We start from the raw sequence: 17015 nt of genomic DNA on the forward strand, positions 1-17015 counted from the left end.
GTGTAGTTTTGGAGATAGTGGATTTCGAGCCTAAGGCTTGATACAGTGGTCTGATACCCACTTTACGATCAGGTCGCACTGGCAGGGACCATAATTCAAAGATTTCCTTATATGCGATCACCTGGTGAGGTGATTTCGATTGCAGAAGGTGCCGAATCTGCAAATATTTAAAGAAATCTCCTCTGGGTATTGTGAATTCTGTTTGGAGCTCACTAAAGGATTTTAAGGAGTCATTGTTATAGAACTGACTCAAAGTTTTGATGCCTAGCCAGCTCCAGGAGGATAGATCTATACCAGGAATGTGTAATTCAACCAACTGTAATGGAGATACTTCTAACAGCGAGAAGGGATTATGAGTGCATTTCTTGTGAAACAGACACCAGTAATAGACTGAGGTCTTTAGCACAGTTGGTAAAGGTAGAATTTTAAACTGGGAGACACTCAAGCTATTAATCAGGAGAGTTTTGAGATGACCATTAGGAGCCAATGTAGATTCAATTTTTACCCAGGGAGTTTGGACATCTAGTGTCCACCATTTCTTTAGCTCCTGAATTTGAGTGGCCAGAAAGTAATCCCGAAGATCTGGAAGGCCAAGTCTTCCCTTGGATTTGTTTTTTGTGAGAGTGTTCGTGGCGATCCGGGGTTTACTCCCTGACCACACAAAGTTGCTGATTAGGCCCTGTGCTTTCTTGAAAAAGAAATTGGGGACTTTAATGGGGACCATTCTGAAAATAAATAAAAGCTTTGGCAGAATAAACATTTGGAAAGTCGCAATGCGGCCTACCCAGGAAATTTCATATTTGCTATATGAGGCAATGTCTTGTTTAATCATCTCTAGTAAGGGGAGATAGTTGAGGCTGAACATACTGGAGAAAGTCGGTGGTATATTTACTCCTAGGTATTTTATACTGTCCTGTCTCCAATCAAAAGGGAAGGCACGTTTTAGAGAGTCTAGCAGGCTGCCTGATATAGTTAGAGGGAGAATTTGAGATTTGGACTCATTGACCTTGTAGTATGACAGGCGACCGTATTCTTTAATAAGGGAGAGTGCTACTGGAAGGGCAATTTGAGGCGACGAAAGTGTCAGAAGCACATCATCTGCATACATAGATATGCAATGCTGAGTCTTCCCAATTTGGATTCCAGAGATATCCGGGCTGAGTCTAATGGCCTGGGCCAGGGCTTCTATCGCTAGAATAAAGATCAAGGGTGAAAGAGGACTCCCTTGACGGGGGCCATTGGTTAAGGGAAATGATGGTGATAATGCTCCGTTAATGAACACTCTAGCTGAAGGATTAGAGTATAGGGCACGTATTGCCTCTATGAATGCTTCCCCTAATCCCATTGTCTTCAACACAGAGAAGGCGAACGACCAGTTCAGTCGGTCGAACGCCTTCTCTGCATCTAGGGTCACCAACAATGCTCCAATCCCCTTGCGATTGATAACATCTACGATGTTCTGGTCCGACGGGAATTATCTATAATTTGCCTCCCCTTGACAAATCCCGTTTGGTCAGCAGATGTTAGAAGTGGTATAATATTCGACAATCTGGTTGCCAGAATTTTGGCGTAAATTTTCAGATCTGTGTTTAACAGGGAGATGGGTCTAAAATTTTGGGGCCTATCTGGCAGTTTACCGGGTTTTGGTAGGGCTACTATCGTCGCCGATAACATCTCGTCTGGAAAAGAGCCATCTTTAAATGCTTTGTTATATACTAGTAGTAGGTGAGGTATAAGCTGGTCTTGAAATGTTTTATACTATATATTGGACAGGCCATCCGGGCCAGGGGATTTGTGAAGATGTAGTGAGGATATGGCTCCAGCTATTTCTAGGGAACTGATAGGGTGGGATAGTGTATTCCTCTGTTGATCATTTAGGGCCAGAAGATTTAGTTTTTCTAAATAAGAACTAATTTCAAGGGGGCGAAATTGGTAATATCTCGGGGGAGTCCCTAAGGTTGTATAAAGCAGAGTAATATTCAACAAACTTGTCCGCCATAGCTTTTGGGTCATAGATCTTATGCCCGTTGACAGGGTGTATCAAGTGAGGAACCCTGGCTTTGGCTGCTCTCATTTTCAGGCGACGGGCCAGTAGTTTACTTGCCTTGTTGTCTTGTGAATAGTAGCAGGCTTTGGTGGCTCTTAAATTCTTTTCGTATGTGAAAAGAAGACATTCTCTAAGTTGTGTTCTCACGGCATGTATTTGGGTTGCTCTCTCTGTAGAAAAGGAAGACTTATTTAGAGATTCTAGGGAGGTGAGCTGGGAGAATATGGTATGCAATTTTTGCTCCTTTTGTTTTTTTGATTGTTGGCCCAGCTTGATGAACATGCCACAGATGTAAGACTTATGGGCATTCCATAGGCAATAGGGATTGGAGACCGAACCCACATTTAGCTCAAAATAGTCAATTAATGCTCTGTTGATTTCTGCTTTATACCCTGGGTTGGAGACGATGAAGGGGCTACAACGCCAGAGGGTGTCTCTTATATTATATGTTTCTTGTATTGACAGGGATATGGCAGCATGGTCAGACCATTTTATTGTCTCCACAGTAGAATGCGTGACTAGCTGGAGAAGCTATCTACTAACTAAAAAAAGATCTATGCGGGAGTAGGAATTGTGCACATGTGAAAAGACAGAGTAGTCTTGCTCAGAGGCATGATGTATTCTCCAGATGTCGTACAGCTCTTCCCGTCTCAAAAGAGGGCTCAAAGTGGGGTAGGAACTCCTGTTCCTAGCTGTGGAATCCATCTCAGCGTCTGGCACTAAGTTTAAGTCTCCACATATTATTAGGTGGCCTTGTTGCAGTTTCGCTGTTTTTGCTAGAACTTTATGAAGGAAATGTAGTTGGTGCCTGTTAGGAGCATAGATAGCCACTATGGTATACCCTAAATTATTTATAGTGCACGTTAAGATAATAAATCTACCATTTTTGTCTAGGAATGTATTACTGGGTGAAAAAGCAATAGAATTCTTAAAGGCCCATAGAACTCCTCTCTGATTTTTGTGGTACTGAGACTGTACGACATGTGGGAACAAATGATGTCTGATCCGATACGCATCTTTGCTAACTATATGGGTCTCCTGCACACACATAATATCAGCTTTGAGATCAAGCGCTTCTGACCACATAAAAGATCTCTTCTGGGGACTATTTAGCATTTAAAAAGACTATTTTAAGAACCATGGGAAATGGTCAAAAAGCTAATGTTACATGCTAGAATCATTATGACATTAGAAGTGGGTCTGATCCCAGCTCCCTCTCCGCCCCACCATTTATAACTATCTGATACACTACTGTAAAGGCAAATGTAGAGCATTTTGGGTTGAATGAATTTCTAGAGTTTTTTTAGGGAAATTCATTGTTCTACAGTTATTACAATTACCACACCTATGGAAGGCCTTCTAGAAAAGCCAGTTTGAATTGGTCCCTAGTACTCCTTTCTTTCTAATAGAAGGGTCAACTAATAGATCCAAATTTGGTGCCTTAGTGTATAAGTGGTTTGGGGTCAGTAATGGTCCAATGGTTTTGTCTTTCAATAGATGGTGCCAGTGTTTACTTATGATTCTTTCTATTTGCCTGCATTCTGAATGAAATTAAAGTGTAATTTTTAGGTCATTATCTTGTTTAGTGACCTTTTTTACAGTCATAAAAAAAACTGTCTCTATCCAGACTTCTCACTTTATTTAACGATGTTTCCACTAACATCTCTGGATATTCCTTAGTGGTAAACTGATGTTGTACAATTTCTCTTTAGTCTCCTAAACTGACTGGTTGGAATATTGGTCAGCCATCTGGGTAGGTGACAGCTGGAATACAAGATGTAGCTGTTCTTCATCACTGATTTGTGGTAAGTGTTGCAGACTAACTTCTAATTTGTGATCGTAAAGTTTAAATCCAAAAAATCTATATGTGATCTACTAATGTTTGTTGAAAAACTAAGATTCCTGTCATTATTACCCATGTGTTGTAAGAAAATGTTTGTTTAAGTTTTCCAGATGAAAATAATATAATCTATATATCTCCGCCATAGCACCAGGTCGTCCCCAGAAGTGGGTTGGAAAACCTCCGCCTCCCACTGAGCCATAAAAAGATTGGCATAACTGGGGACGAACCTGGTGCCCATGGCAGTGCCCCTTTCTTGGACATCAACTCTGATTCATAGGAAAAATAGTTGTGTGTTAAGATGTATTTAACCCCCTCTTCTATAAAATTGATCTGTTGTTGCTGTAATTGTCCATTGGTTTGTAGTTGTGTCACCAGAGATGATATGCCCTGGTTGGGACAAGTTCGAAGTTATAGACCCTATCCCTGATGTTATAGGGTGTCCTGGGGGTTTATTGTAATTCTTGTGGATTTTGGTAACGCAATAAAATATGGGTAGTTGTTTTGGGGTACCTATTATGTATTTATGTTCTCGTTCCAGTAGGATCCCTTCATTATGTCCTTTGTCACAATACTTGACGAGTTCCCCATAGAATTTTTGGGTGGGATCGCTACTCAATTGTTTGTATGTTGTTATATCTGTGTCATGCATTCCTTGTTATATTGTTCTACATCTTGAATGACACTTGCTCCCCCCTTATCTGTTGGTCTGATAATTATGTTCTGTTCAGTTTGCAGTTGTTTAATTGCCTTAATTTCATTTTTGGTTAGATTATTGGAGACCGATCTTCTTTTTAGTTTCCTAATTTCACATTCCATGTCTTTCCTAAAGGTGGCTATTTCATCACTGATTTCCTGTTTAAGGGACTTCTTGGAACTCATCTTTAATTCTGTATGCTTATATTTGTTAGTTGGATTATCATAAGTAGTTATTATGGGGTTTTTCATAAAATATTTCTTAAGGTAGATTTTTCTAACAAATTTCTCTATGCCAATATATGTGTTAAATTTGTCCAGTGTGGTTGTGGATCCACTTTTTATATTCCTCCATTTTTATTATCACCTTTTATGCAAAAAAAATAATTTATAAATAGAGTTGAGCGGACACCTGGATGTTCAGGTTCGGCCGAACTTGAAAAAAAAATTTTGTTTTCGGGACCCGAACTTGACCCTGAACCCGAACCCCATTGAAGTCAATGGGGACCCGAACTTTTGAGCACTAAAATGGCTGTAAAAATGTCATGGAAAGAGCTAGAGGGCTGCAAAAGGCAGCAAAATGTGCTTAAGAGTAGGGTTGTCCCGATACCGATACTAGTATCGGTATCGGGACCGATTCCGAGTTTTCTCGGCGGTACTCAGCCGCCGATACCCCGCCCCGATACATAAATAGAATCCTTTTTTTTTTCCCGCAATGAATATTTTTGCGGCCCGGCAAAGATGCAGCATCGGGAGAGAGGAGGGGCTGGAGTCCGTAACTATGGGCGGGGCCCGGTGCAGTCACTGTACTCTTACACCGGGCCCCGCCGCTCACCAAAGTATTTATAAACGTGAATCCTTATCCTGTTATTAAGTTGAACTAACGCTGCCCTCTCCCATGTTCCCCTGTATCCCCCTGTATCCCCACAGCACTTACTTAAGCTTCCATAGCAGGCAGAGCAGACGGCAGCAGTAACGTCACTCACTGACGTAGAGCGCCTGCTCCGCCCACTTTATGAATGAAGCAGGCGGAGCAGACGCGCGACGTCAGTGAGTGACGTTACTGGTGCCGTCCGCTCTGCCTGCTATGGAAGCTTAAGTAAGTGCTGTGGGGATACAGGGGGATACAGGGGAACATGGGAGAGCGCAGCGTTAGTTCAACTTAATAACAGGATAAGGATTCACGTTTATAAATACTTCGGTGAGCGGCGGGGCCCGGTGTATTGGGGGACACTGTTATGAGGGGGATCTGTGGATGACATATAGCAGTGTCATCCACAGATCCTCCCCATAACAGTTCCATCCACAGATCCCCTATAACAGCACCATCCACAGATCCCCCACCAAATAACAATGCCATCCTCAGATCCCCCCACCCCATAACAATGCCATCCACAGATATCCCACCCCATAGCAGTACCATCCACAGATCCCCATAACAGTGCCATCCACAAATCCCCATAACAGTGCCATCCACAGATCCCCCATAACAGTGCCATCCACAGATCCCCCATAACAGTGCCATCCACAGATCCCCATAACAGTGCCATCCACAGATCCCCCATAACAGTGCCATCCACAGATCCCCCATAACAGCGCCATCCACAGATCCCCCATAACAGTGCCATCCACAGATCCCCCATAACAGTGCCATCCACAGATCCCCCATAACAGTGCCATCCACAGGTCCCCCATAACAGTGCCATCCACAGGTCCCCCATAACAGTGCCATCCACAGGTCCCCCATAACAGTGCCATCCACAGATCCCCCACATGACAGTGCGTCATCCACAGATCCCCCAAAACGGTCACATGACATTTAAAAAAAGTATCGGTATTCGGTATCGGTGACTACTTGAAAAAAAGTATCGGTACTTGTACTCGGTCCTAAAAAAGTGGTATCGGGACAACCCTACTTAAGAGCATGGCAAATGCTATGCAAACCAATGTGGATAGGGAAATTAATAAAGAAAACATAAAAGACCTTAAAAAAATAAAAATTAGGAATGATTAAGGAGGCGGTGAATGGGTGGATGTGGCCGTGTAGGCTCACGTGGCGGTCTAGGTGGAAGCAGCGGCGAAGGAGGAATAGGTAGCCAACACAGATGTGTGTTATTTTGCATTTTTACATAGGGGTATCCCCCAAAATATTGGGACATATAAAAAAAAAAAAAAGGAATAAGTGCACTTGAGTACAAGGATGGATGGTTGAGGCTGTTAGAACTGTCTATTCTGCACAAGGTACAGACAAGTCCTGAGGGATCCAAGCTTGTCCACGTTGGCTGTGGACAGGCAGCTGCGTCTGTCTGTAATGACACCTCCTGCCGTGCTAAATACACGTTCAGAGAGTACACTGGCTGCAGGGCAGGCCAGCACCTCCAAGGCATACAGGGCAAGCTCTGGCCATGTGGACAATTTGGAGACCCAAACGTTGAATGGGGCAGAACCATCAGTCAGTACGTGTAGGCGTGTGCACAGGTACTGTTCCACCATGTTCAAATGCTGCCTCCTGCTAACACGCTCCATATCAGCAATTGGGGCCGGTTGTTGCGGCGAGGTGACAAAGCTTTTCCACATGTCGGCCATGCTAACCCTGCCTTCTGAGGTGCTGGCGCTGACACAGCTGCGTTGGGGACCTCTTCCTCCTCCCCTGCCTTCACCTTGTGCTTCCACTTGTCCCCCGGCGTCAGTCGGGAATGCTCTCAGGAGCGCGTCTACCAGCGTGCGCCTGTAGTCGCGCATCTTCCGATCACTCTCCAGTGAGGGAATTAAGGACGGCACAATGTCTTTGTAACGGGGATCCAGCAGGGTTAGTCAGCACACGTTAAAATGTGGGCAACTCTGCTGTCGTTGCGCATGCACTGCAGCATGTAGTCGCTCATGTGTGCCAGGCTGCCCAGAGGGAAGGACAAGCTGTCCTCTGTGGGAGGCGTATCGCCTGCGTCCTCCGTATCCCCCCAGCCACGCACCAGTGATGGGCCCGAGCTGCGTTGGATGCCACCCCGCTGTGAACATGCTTCATCCCCATCCTCCTCCTCGTCCTCCAGTTGTGGGCCCTGGCTGGCCAAATTTGTACCTGGCCTCTGCTGTTGCAAAAATCCTCTTTTGTGAGTCACTTCTAAAAGACTGGCCTGAAAGTGTTAGAGATGACCCCTCTTCCTCCTCCTGGGCCACATCCTCTTCCATCATCGCCCTAAGTGTTTTCTCAAGGAGACATAGAAGTGGTATTGTAACGCTGATAACGGCGTCATTGCCACTGGCCATGTTGGTGGAGTACTCGAAACAGCGCAACAGGGCACACAGATCTCGCATGGAGGCCCAGTCATTGGTGGTGAAGTGGTGCTGTTCCGCAGTGCGACTCACCCGTGCGTGCTGCAGCTGAAACTCCACTATGGCCTGCTGCTGCTCGCACAGTCTCTTCAGCATGTCCAAGGCTCAGACAGGTTCCCCGATATGCACGGGGGTGATGTGACAGACTGATGGGCATGGGTTTCAGGCGCCACCTGTGCGCTTTCTGCAGAAGACTGGGTGGGAGATAATGTGAACGTGCTGGATCCACTGTCGGCCACCCAATTGACTAGCGCCTGTACTTGCTTACCATCCTTAGAACGGCATTAGGCCCGACCAAATATCGCTGTAGAATCTGGCGGCTACTGGGACCTGAGGTAGTAGGTTCAGTAGGACGTGTAGCTGTGTCCACGTCCTCTCCCTGCACCAGAGGCTCCACCAACACCACGACCATGACCGCGTCCCTTATTAGATGTTTGCCTCATAGTTAGCGTTCACAAAGCAATGTAGAAAAGTGGTTAAGTCTGTTAAAAATAATTAACTGCCAATAAAAACCCTGATGTAGGGTATTGCACAAATTTATTTTTTAACTCCATATGACAGTATTTTTGGCCTAAATTTCACAGTAACTTATGCACGTCCCAGATGTGCAGTATATCAGAGTGTTTTTTCACCCCAGTAAGCAAAAAAGCCATTTTTCTGGCCTAAATGTGACAGTCACTTATGCACAGAGGCACAGTGACAGAGGCTAGAAGACAATTGAGTAACCGTCATTTCTATACTCCATTACCTACAGACCCCACTGCAACGTTTATGAAGAAACTGGATAGACTCCTTACCTCTGCATACCAATTTAACATCATTACCAAAAAAGAGAAGGGATTTTTGGAAGTCAACTGCCCTATAATCCCAACTTTCTACATGCTCCCCAAGGTACATAAGGACTTGGCTGTACCTCCGGGCCGTCCTATTGTGGCGGGGATAGGGAGTTTATGTGAACAAGCCTGCATTTACCTCGACTTCTTTTTACAGCCCTATGTTTTAGGTCTTCAATCGCACCTCAGGGACTCTATGCAGTTGGTACAACATCTACAGAAGACGCAGTTCCCACCGGGGACACTGATACTCACGTGTGATGTTGAGTCCCTTTATTCAAACATATCGCACAGTGATGGTCTACAAGCCACCCAGTACTTTTTGCAAAAATCATCCTGTGGAGATCCGGCACACCACACATTCTTGGTGAGCCTCTTGGAGTTTGTCCTCCACCATAATTATTTTGTGTTTGACCGTGTGTTTTACAGACAAGTATCGGGGACTGCGATGGGGGCACGATGTGCACCCTCCTACGCCAACTTATTTTTAGGTTGGTGGGAGGAGACACACGTGTACCCCACGGCAATGTATGGTGAACATGTCCTTGCATGGTATCGCTATATTGATGACCTTTTGATTTTTTGGCAGGGCACAGTCGAACAGTGTACTGAGTTTGTTAGCTTGTTGAATACTAACTCACTCAACATCTCACTTACCTACAAGATTTCGGACACCACCGCTGAGTTTCTGGATTTGCGACTGAAAGTCGATGAACAAGGTATTCGTACATCACTCTTCCATAAGGAAACGGCAACAAATAGTCTGTTACATTTTGACAGCTTTCATCCGGCCCACTTGCGTAGAGGGATCCCCAAGGGCCAGTTCCTAAGATTGCGCCGCAATTGCACCACCATCCCTGACTTCAGTGAGGCCTCTATCGATTTGACGAACAGATTTAGAGCACGTGGCTACCCGAAGAAAGTAATATCAGGGGCTTTTGAAAAGGCGAAGACAACTGACCGCCTGGAATTGTTGAAATCTAAACCTAAACCTCGGAGTACACAGGTCCATCTTATTACTAAGTATAATAACCAATGGCGTGATCTATATACAATACTAAATGCACACTGGCATCTCTTATTGGCGGATCCTAAGCTGAGTGACCATGTAAATCCAACTCCGAAGATTATTGCACGTAGAGCACCAAATCTACGTGACAAACTGGTACGTAGCCATTTCCAGAGGCCCTCACAGGGGTTGGGGAGGGGTGTTAGATTGCACGGGACATACCCATGCGGAAATTGTAACATCTGCCAATACATGATCTGTGCTGACTCCTTCTCTACCTGCAGGCTTCCGGCGGTGATATCTTCGGATCATTACATCAACTGTCGTACAAGAAATGTAATCTACGCACTAATTTGTGAATGTGGGAAGCTATATGTGGGCCAGAACGGCCAGGAAGTACGGAAACTTATTCAGCAACATCTATCAAACAAGCAAAGAAACCATTAACCTCAGTTGCTGCACATTTTCTGGATTGTCACCAGTGTATAACCGCATGAATCTGAGAGGAGGATCGGCCACCTCTCAACTATTGCGTCTCGAGTCCAAATGGATTTTCAATCTGGATACAGTTGCCCCGCATGGATTAAATGAGGAACTCACGATCACTGGTTTCTACCACACTTGACATGGGGGTAGCCTCCAAACCCCTTTGGTGGGGCCATTGTCTATTGTCTATTCCTTCATCTGGATATCCGGGGTCTATTAAATTAAGCATGCTGGGAACACAGGAACAGCGGGTTCTATGCCTTGTGCCATCCGAGCACCAATAGCGAGGGGATACTAGGGGGTCTCTGTTTCAGGTGGATATATCTATTTTAATAGTGCGCTATCCAGCCATTGCATTGAGGTGGGCAATAGCCATATATTATGGCACAGATTGGGCACTGAGCAACCATTGCCTCTATAGGGGCTTTATTTGGGGGCTGCAGTTAGGCTGCGTTAATTATTAAACTTCTTCTTATTTGTATTAATCTCTTTGTCATTCTTTACAGGTTCTTTTCACTGTTTCACTTTTACTCACCATCTCACACGCACGGTTCGGGCACTTCTGTATCCACCATTCTTTTTACTTCCACATTAGTGGTCTTTCACGTTATTTTATCACCATTCCTTTCCCTTTTTTTGTAGGTCCGTCATGGGTCTCGGATCTGACATAAGGGTCATCTATTATTATGCATGTACATTGTATAATAATTATGTGTACTATTGTTCACATTTATGCATATTGGGATCACTGACAACGTCATGAGTATAGGTGTTTGGTTATATATGTGGGTTATATATGTTGGATATATATAGATATATGCCTTAATATGCACTAACCATATCATATATAATTTGTGTCTATGTTCTTTTTACGCAGTGTATATATGACTTTTGTATGTGTATATGTATATGTCCAATTGCCTATCTGTGCCCTTATTGTAATGTATTTGCCATATTATTATTTATTATTCTTTACTATTTATGCATATATGAGTGGCTGTTTATGCACTCACTTCATTATTGGGGCATATTGCCTGATTGTGCCCAATATTATTTGCCCTAAGTGCATGCAGAGACATCCACATGGATTGAGTTATGTCCTGCCTATTTTCATCACATCGCCCCCTCCCCCTTGTTTCTGCTTCCGCTGTTCCCTCCAGTATGCTGCCGTGACTCTGTGCGTGTGCTGGACGCATCGTGCGCTCCACTATTCACAGTGGAGCGCACTATGCGTTCCACCATGTGTTCCACAGCGGCGCCTCACTTCCGGTCATGTGATCATTTACATCCGCTCCGGAAGTGCCGGCTTTATTATACACAAACTTGTCTGGCATCGCTATTGTGGCTCGAATTAGCTGCATTTAGCAATGTGCATTTAATACACTAGTGCCCTCATCTCCCTTTCATGTTATGTGGCTGTGTTTTGGCTGGTGGAGTGCATATGCGTTCCACCATTCGTTCCACCAGCCGATCATGTGATTCTCATACTTCCGGTTTTCTGCTTTGACTGGAGTTTGATATGCGCACACACTAACCACAGTTCCTGCTGCACAGGTGAATGTAATTACACCCTGTTTTATACCCTATATAATGTGACGCTCCAACACATAGTTCTTTACCCCTGAGGAAGCCGGATTGCTCCGGCGACACGCGTTGGGCGCTTGTCATGTTTCCAGGTCCACTGCACCAGCTGGCTATGTAGGTTTGGCTCTTGATATTTGACCCCATGTTGGTCTGTCTTTATCCTCATTTCTAGTGGTCTCACCTTACCTTGCATTTGCTATATGTGATTCATTGTATTGCCTTGTATATGCTGGTTGATAACGCATACATACATATGTGGTGACCCAGTGGACCTGTGTGTGTCGGTTACATATATTTTATTGCATACCGCACTTTGTTCTATATTGTATACAATTTTTTAATGCGTGTGTGTTGTCGTGTCTAATAAACTTTATATTTACTTTTAATACTTTTTCATGGTTGGATGTGCATTTATGGGGTGGCTCTTTTGACTCACTCTTGGGTCGGATTATTTGATATATGCAGTTCTACCACCCTTTGCACTCCTTGAAGTATTTGGTGTGCCCCCTGTCTCTTTTAAGTAATCCCAGATGTGCACTACAGTATATTAGAGGGTTTTTTCACCCAAGTAACCAAAAAGCCGTATTTCTGGCCTAAATGTGACAGTCACTTATGCACGTCTAATCCTAGATGTGCACTATATGAAACAGATATATTTTTTTCACCCCAGTAAGCAAAAAGCAGTATTTCTGGACTTGCAGACATGCAGATATCCTGCTCTGGTGCACTATCGTTGCATAAAATGGCTGCCGATTATGTATTGATATTGACTAACTGAAGGAAATAAAGTTCGTTTTCAGTAGTAGTTGGCTCAGGGCAGGCTTTAAACAATTGTGCACTGCACCCACAAAACACATTTGCTGTAGATCGCTGAGTAAAGAAGCAGTTCTTCATAAGATTTCTCCATGATCTCTCCCTCACAGCAGCTGCAGCCTCTCCCTACACTAATCCAAGCGGCGGTACGTGACGGGCAGCGCTACGTGACTCCAGCTTAAATACAGGCTGGGTCACATGCTGCATTTGGCCAATCACAGCCATGCCAATAGTAGGCATGGCTGTGATGGCCTTTTGGGGCAAGTAGAATGACGCTTGTTGATTGGCTGCTTTGCAGCCTTTCAAAAAGCGCTATAAAAATCGCCGAACACCGAACCCGAACTTTTACGTAAATGTTCGGGTCCGGGTGCCAAAAACCCTAAAGTTCGGTACAAACCCGAACTTTACAGTTCGGGTTCGCTCAACTCTATTTATAAATAAAAAAAAATTATATATTTTTTATATATATTTAATGGATGCTGTATACATATGAAAAATATGGTAATCCATTTAAAGATAAGTGTAACACTTTTTATTCCATTATCTATTCATTGGACAATTACCGCATGAAAGACGCATGGAAAACGCAAAGGAGCCTCTGAAATTATACATATCATGCTATTTCTAATTAAACAATCCCAAATCCACTATATATATGTGGTATTATATATATATATATATATATATATATATATATATATATATATAGCACGCCAGACCTGCAGGATATTGCGATAGTGAGGTCACGGTTATGGGCAATCGAGGGTTACTCACTGTTCATAGGAGAACCCTGGGCAGGCATGCGACAGTGAAGGAGAGGCTGACACAAAGTTCCTCTGGGGCACACTCTGTATGTAGGGACCAGGCCTGATGGTGGATGAGGTGCCCTGGATGTTGCAGGTGTTTTGAGTGCCTGGGGCAAGGTCTCTTTAAGGATCGTGACGCCAGTGCCTGTAACGGTGGCACACCGATTTATAGGAGTAGTAATGGAGGTACACAGATGGTATACTGAACCAAACGTTGCTTTACTTAAAACAGTCCAAACTTTGTACATACAGTTGGTAATGATGCAGTCCCTTTTAGCATATGTTCCACAAGCAGGCTTACTTTCAATAATGGCAGGTGTAATCTTGCAAGATACTTGGAGGGTATACAATTAATGCTTCACAGTCCAGGCTGCACTATCTCCACAGCTATTCTGGCTGGCTGTATCCCAAGGCCCGGATGCCTAAATGCTGGCTTTAATCCTTGGTAAAATAATCTTCCTCCCGTATTGACCCTTGCTTCTATTTTATAGTACCTCTACCCATCAGCTTACTTATCTGAGCTGGTTGTACTGTCCTTGCTTGGTACGTAGGTGGCTGCAGGTTTCTCCCAGGAGGTACATCTCTTCCCTTGGGGTAATCTTCTGAGCTAACTGTGGCTCACTTTATCTACAGGCAGGCTAGAGTTCTTCACTAGCCTCCTGGTAGCAACTAGCAGCCTGGACTATCTAGCTGCATGTCAGGAGGAGGCCCTCAGCATATCTTTGGCTAAGATGCCTTCTCACTTCTGTGTCCACAGACTGCTGACTACAGACTAACTCCTCCCTGTCTGGGCCTGAACATTTATACTAGGGGCTCTCTATCTCCCTCTAGTGTCTAGGATGCCTAACTACACCCTCATAGGCCTGCTATGCATGACACAGGGGAAACATTGCATGTAAAAGCACACAGAAAATACAGTAAAATGCATGGTTAAATATAACATCACTGTCCCTTAGGAGTAGGAGTAACATGTGACCCTTGTGTAGTGCCCACCCCTACCTAGTGGGACCATACATACATACATACATACATACATACACACACATATATACGTCCTTCTTTATATACACTCGCCTAAAGAATTATTAGGAACACCTGTTCTATTTCTCATTAATGCAATTATCTAGTCAACCAATCACATGGCAGTTGCTTTAATGCATTTAGGGGTGTGGTCCTGGTCAAGACAATCTCCTGAACTCCAAACTGAATGTCAGAATGGGAAAGAAAGGGGATTTAAGCAATTTTGAGCGTGGCATGGTTGTTGGTGCCAGACGGGCCGGTCTGAGTATTTCACAATCTGCTCAGTTACTGGGATTTTCATGCACAACCATTTCTAGGGTTTACAAAGAATGGTGTAAAAAGGGAAAAATATCCAGTATGCGGCAGTCCTGTGGGCAAAAATGCCTTGTGGATGCTAGAGGTCAGAGGAGAATAGGCCGACTGATTCAAGCTGATAGAAGAGCAACGTTGACTGAAATAACCACTCGTTACAACCGAGGTATGCAGCAAAGCATTTGTGAAGCCACAACACGCACAACCTTGAGGCGGATGGGCTGCAACAGCAGAAGACCCCACCGGGTACCACTCATCTCCACTACAAATAGGAAAAAGAGGCTACAATTTGCACGAGCTCACCAAAATTGGACTGTTGAAGACTGGAAAAATGTTGCCTGGTCTGATGAGTCTCAATTTCTGTTGAGATATTCAAATGGTAGAGTCCGAATTTGGCGTAAACAGAATGAGAACATGTATCCATCCTCTGATGGCTACTTCCAGCAGGATAATGCACCATGTCACAAAGCTCGAATCATTTCAAATTGGTTTCTTGAACATGACGATGAGTTCACTGTACTAAAATGACCCCCACAGTCACCAGATCTCAACCCAATAGAGCATCTTTGGGATGTGGTGGAACGGGAGCTTCGTGCCCTGGATGTGAATCCCTCAAATCTCCATCAACTGCAAGATGCTATCCTATCAATATGGGCCAACATTTCTAAAGAATGCTATCAGCACCTTGTTGAATCAATGCCACGTAGAATTAAGGCAGTTCTGAAGGCAAAAGGGGGTCCAACACCGTATTAGTATGGTGTTCCTAATAATTCTTTAGGTGAGTGTATATACATAGGACAAAAAATTGGACTGCACTCCGGAGGACTTTCCATAAAGTCAATGAACTTTATTCACCCATAAAGTGGCACAGAGCAGGCTCTGTGCCACTTTATGGGTGAATAAAGTTCATTGACTTTATGGAAAGTCCTCCGGAGTGCAGTCCAATTTTTTCAATGTTTTTCAGAAGCCACACACCCCGCAATTAAAGTTTTACTTTATAAAGGAGAGCAAATCGGTATACTGCCTACCACTGAGGAAGGGACCGCTAGTCCCGAAATACGTTTGGTTTTATAAATGGCAGCATAAGATTCGGGGACCTCAAAAATCAAAGTACAAATCTATATCACTTTTTGGATGATGACCTATCTGAAACACGAATAACAATCTAAAGATACGGCTCCTATTCAAGCTGTACATTCCGTACTAGGAATTAAGAATCCGCTCTCGGTCACGTGGGACTCTGTATCGGCGCGCGGACTGTGCCCAGCCGCTAAGAAGCAGAGACTCCTGCAACATAGCGAGCTTCCAAGGAGTGGTAACGTACAGACCATTATATTCAAGCGCTGCTATATGTTTTCCGAACTGTTACAATTGCGAACCCTATTTTGTACTCGGCTATACTGAGTCCACTGTAGTAATTCTATACTCCGCTGTATTAAGCTTTCCACATCAACTTTGTACTCAGCCATACTGAGTTTATTATACCAAATTTGTACTCGGGCATAATGGAATCTACCACATCAATCTTTATATTCAGCTACATCGTGCCCACCATATTCATCTTTGTATTCAGCTATACTGGGCCTGTTGAAAAAGACTATTAGTCTATTACAGCTTTGTTGTTTAATCATACGATTAACTATTTGCAAAAAGGACTACAGTGTTGCTGACGATAAGATCAAAGGGTTGATCTTATGATCATTAACGTATATGTTTTCATTTTATCGCTTTTTATTAATTTTATTGTTATTTTTATTGATGTGGATTTGTGAGCCAACATTCAGTAATCAAAAAAGAAGGTTTATCCAGCTCACCATAAGCATTCGGTGCACGGAGAGGACCGGACCCGTCCCTTGTACAATCAGAAAAATAAAGGAATATTCTCCAGCATCCGTCAGTATTGGTCGTCTTTATTGTAGATCGGCATAACAGTACATGCTTCAATCTTCACCACCCTCCACCACAGGTTAACATGTTTCAAACTTGGAAGTTCTTAATCATAACCAACATTCAGTAACCTTTTTTGGCATAATTAGCCAATAATAGCGGACCATCATTACCATAGGAAGCTGGGTGTTTGCTCTTTAATTCAGGATACTACAATGATACAATGTGTATATATTAGATAGAAAATCCGGATTTACGTTAGTGAGGAATTTGTAACCGTATATCAGTGTGTTTTTAGTTTAATAAATTCTGCTTTATTGATATAATTTGGAGTGTCCTGTATGCCTACAGG

General features: G+C 43.8%; 1 long non-coding RNA gene across 1 annotated transcript in view; it reads left to right on the plus strand.

Annotated features, from left to right (window-relative positions):
- LOC120998798 overlaps window positions 1–16669 on the plus strand; it is a 30904-nt gene extending 14235 nt beyond the window's left edge. The window contains exons 2-3 of the long non-coding RNA XR_005778484.1: window positions 3617–3627; window positions 16561–16669. This is a non-coding gene — a long non-coding RNA (uncharacterized LOC120998798). The remainder of the gene's footprint in view (window positions 1–3616; window positions 3628–16560) is intronic.
- The last annotated feature ends 346 nt before the right edge of the window (window positions 16670–17015 follow it).

This window comes from Bufo bufo, chromosome 4 (assembly GCF_905171765.1).
Source record: "Bufo bufo chromosome 4, aBufBuf1.1, whole genome shotgun sequence".
In the NCBI taxonomy this organism is placed as follows: domain Eukaryota; kingdom Metazoa; phylum Chordata; class Amphibia; order Anura; family Bufonidae; genus Bufo; species Bufo bufo.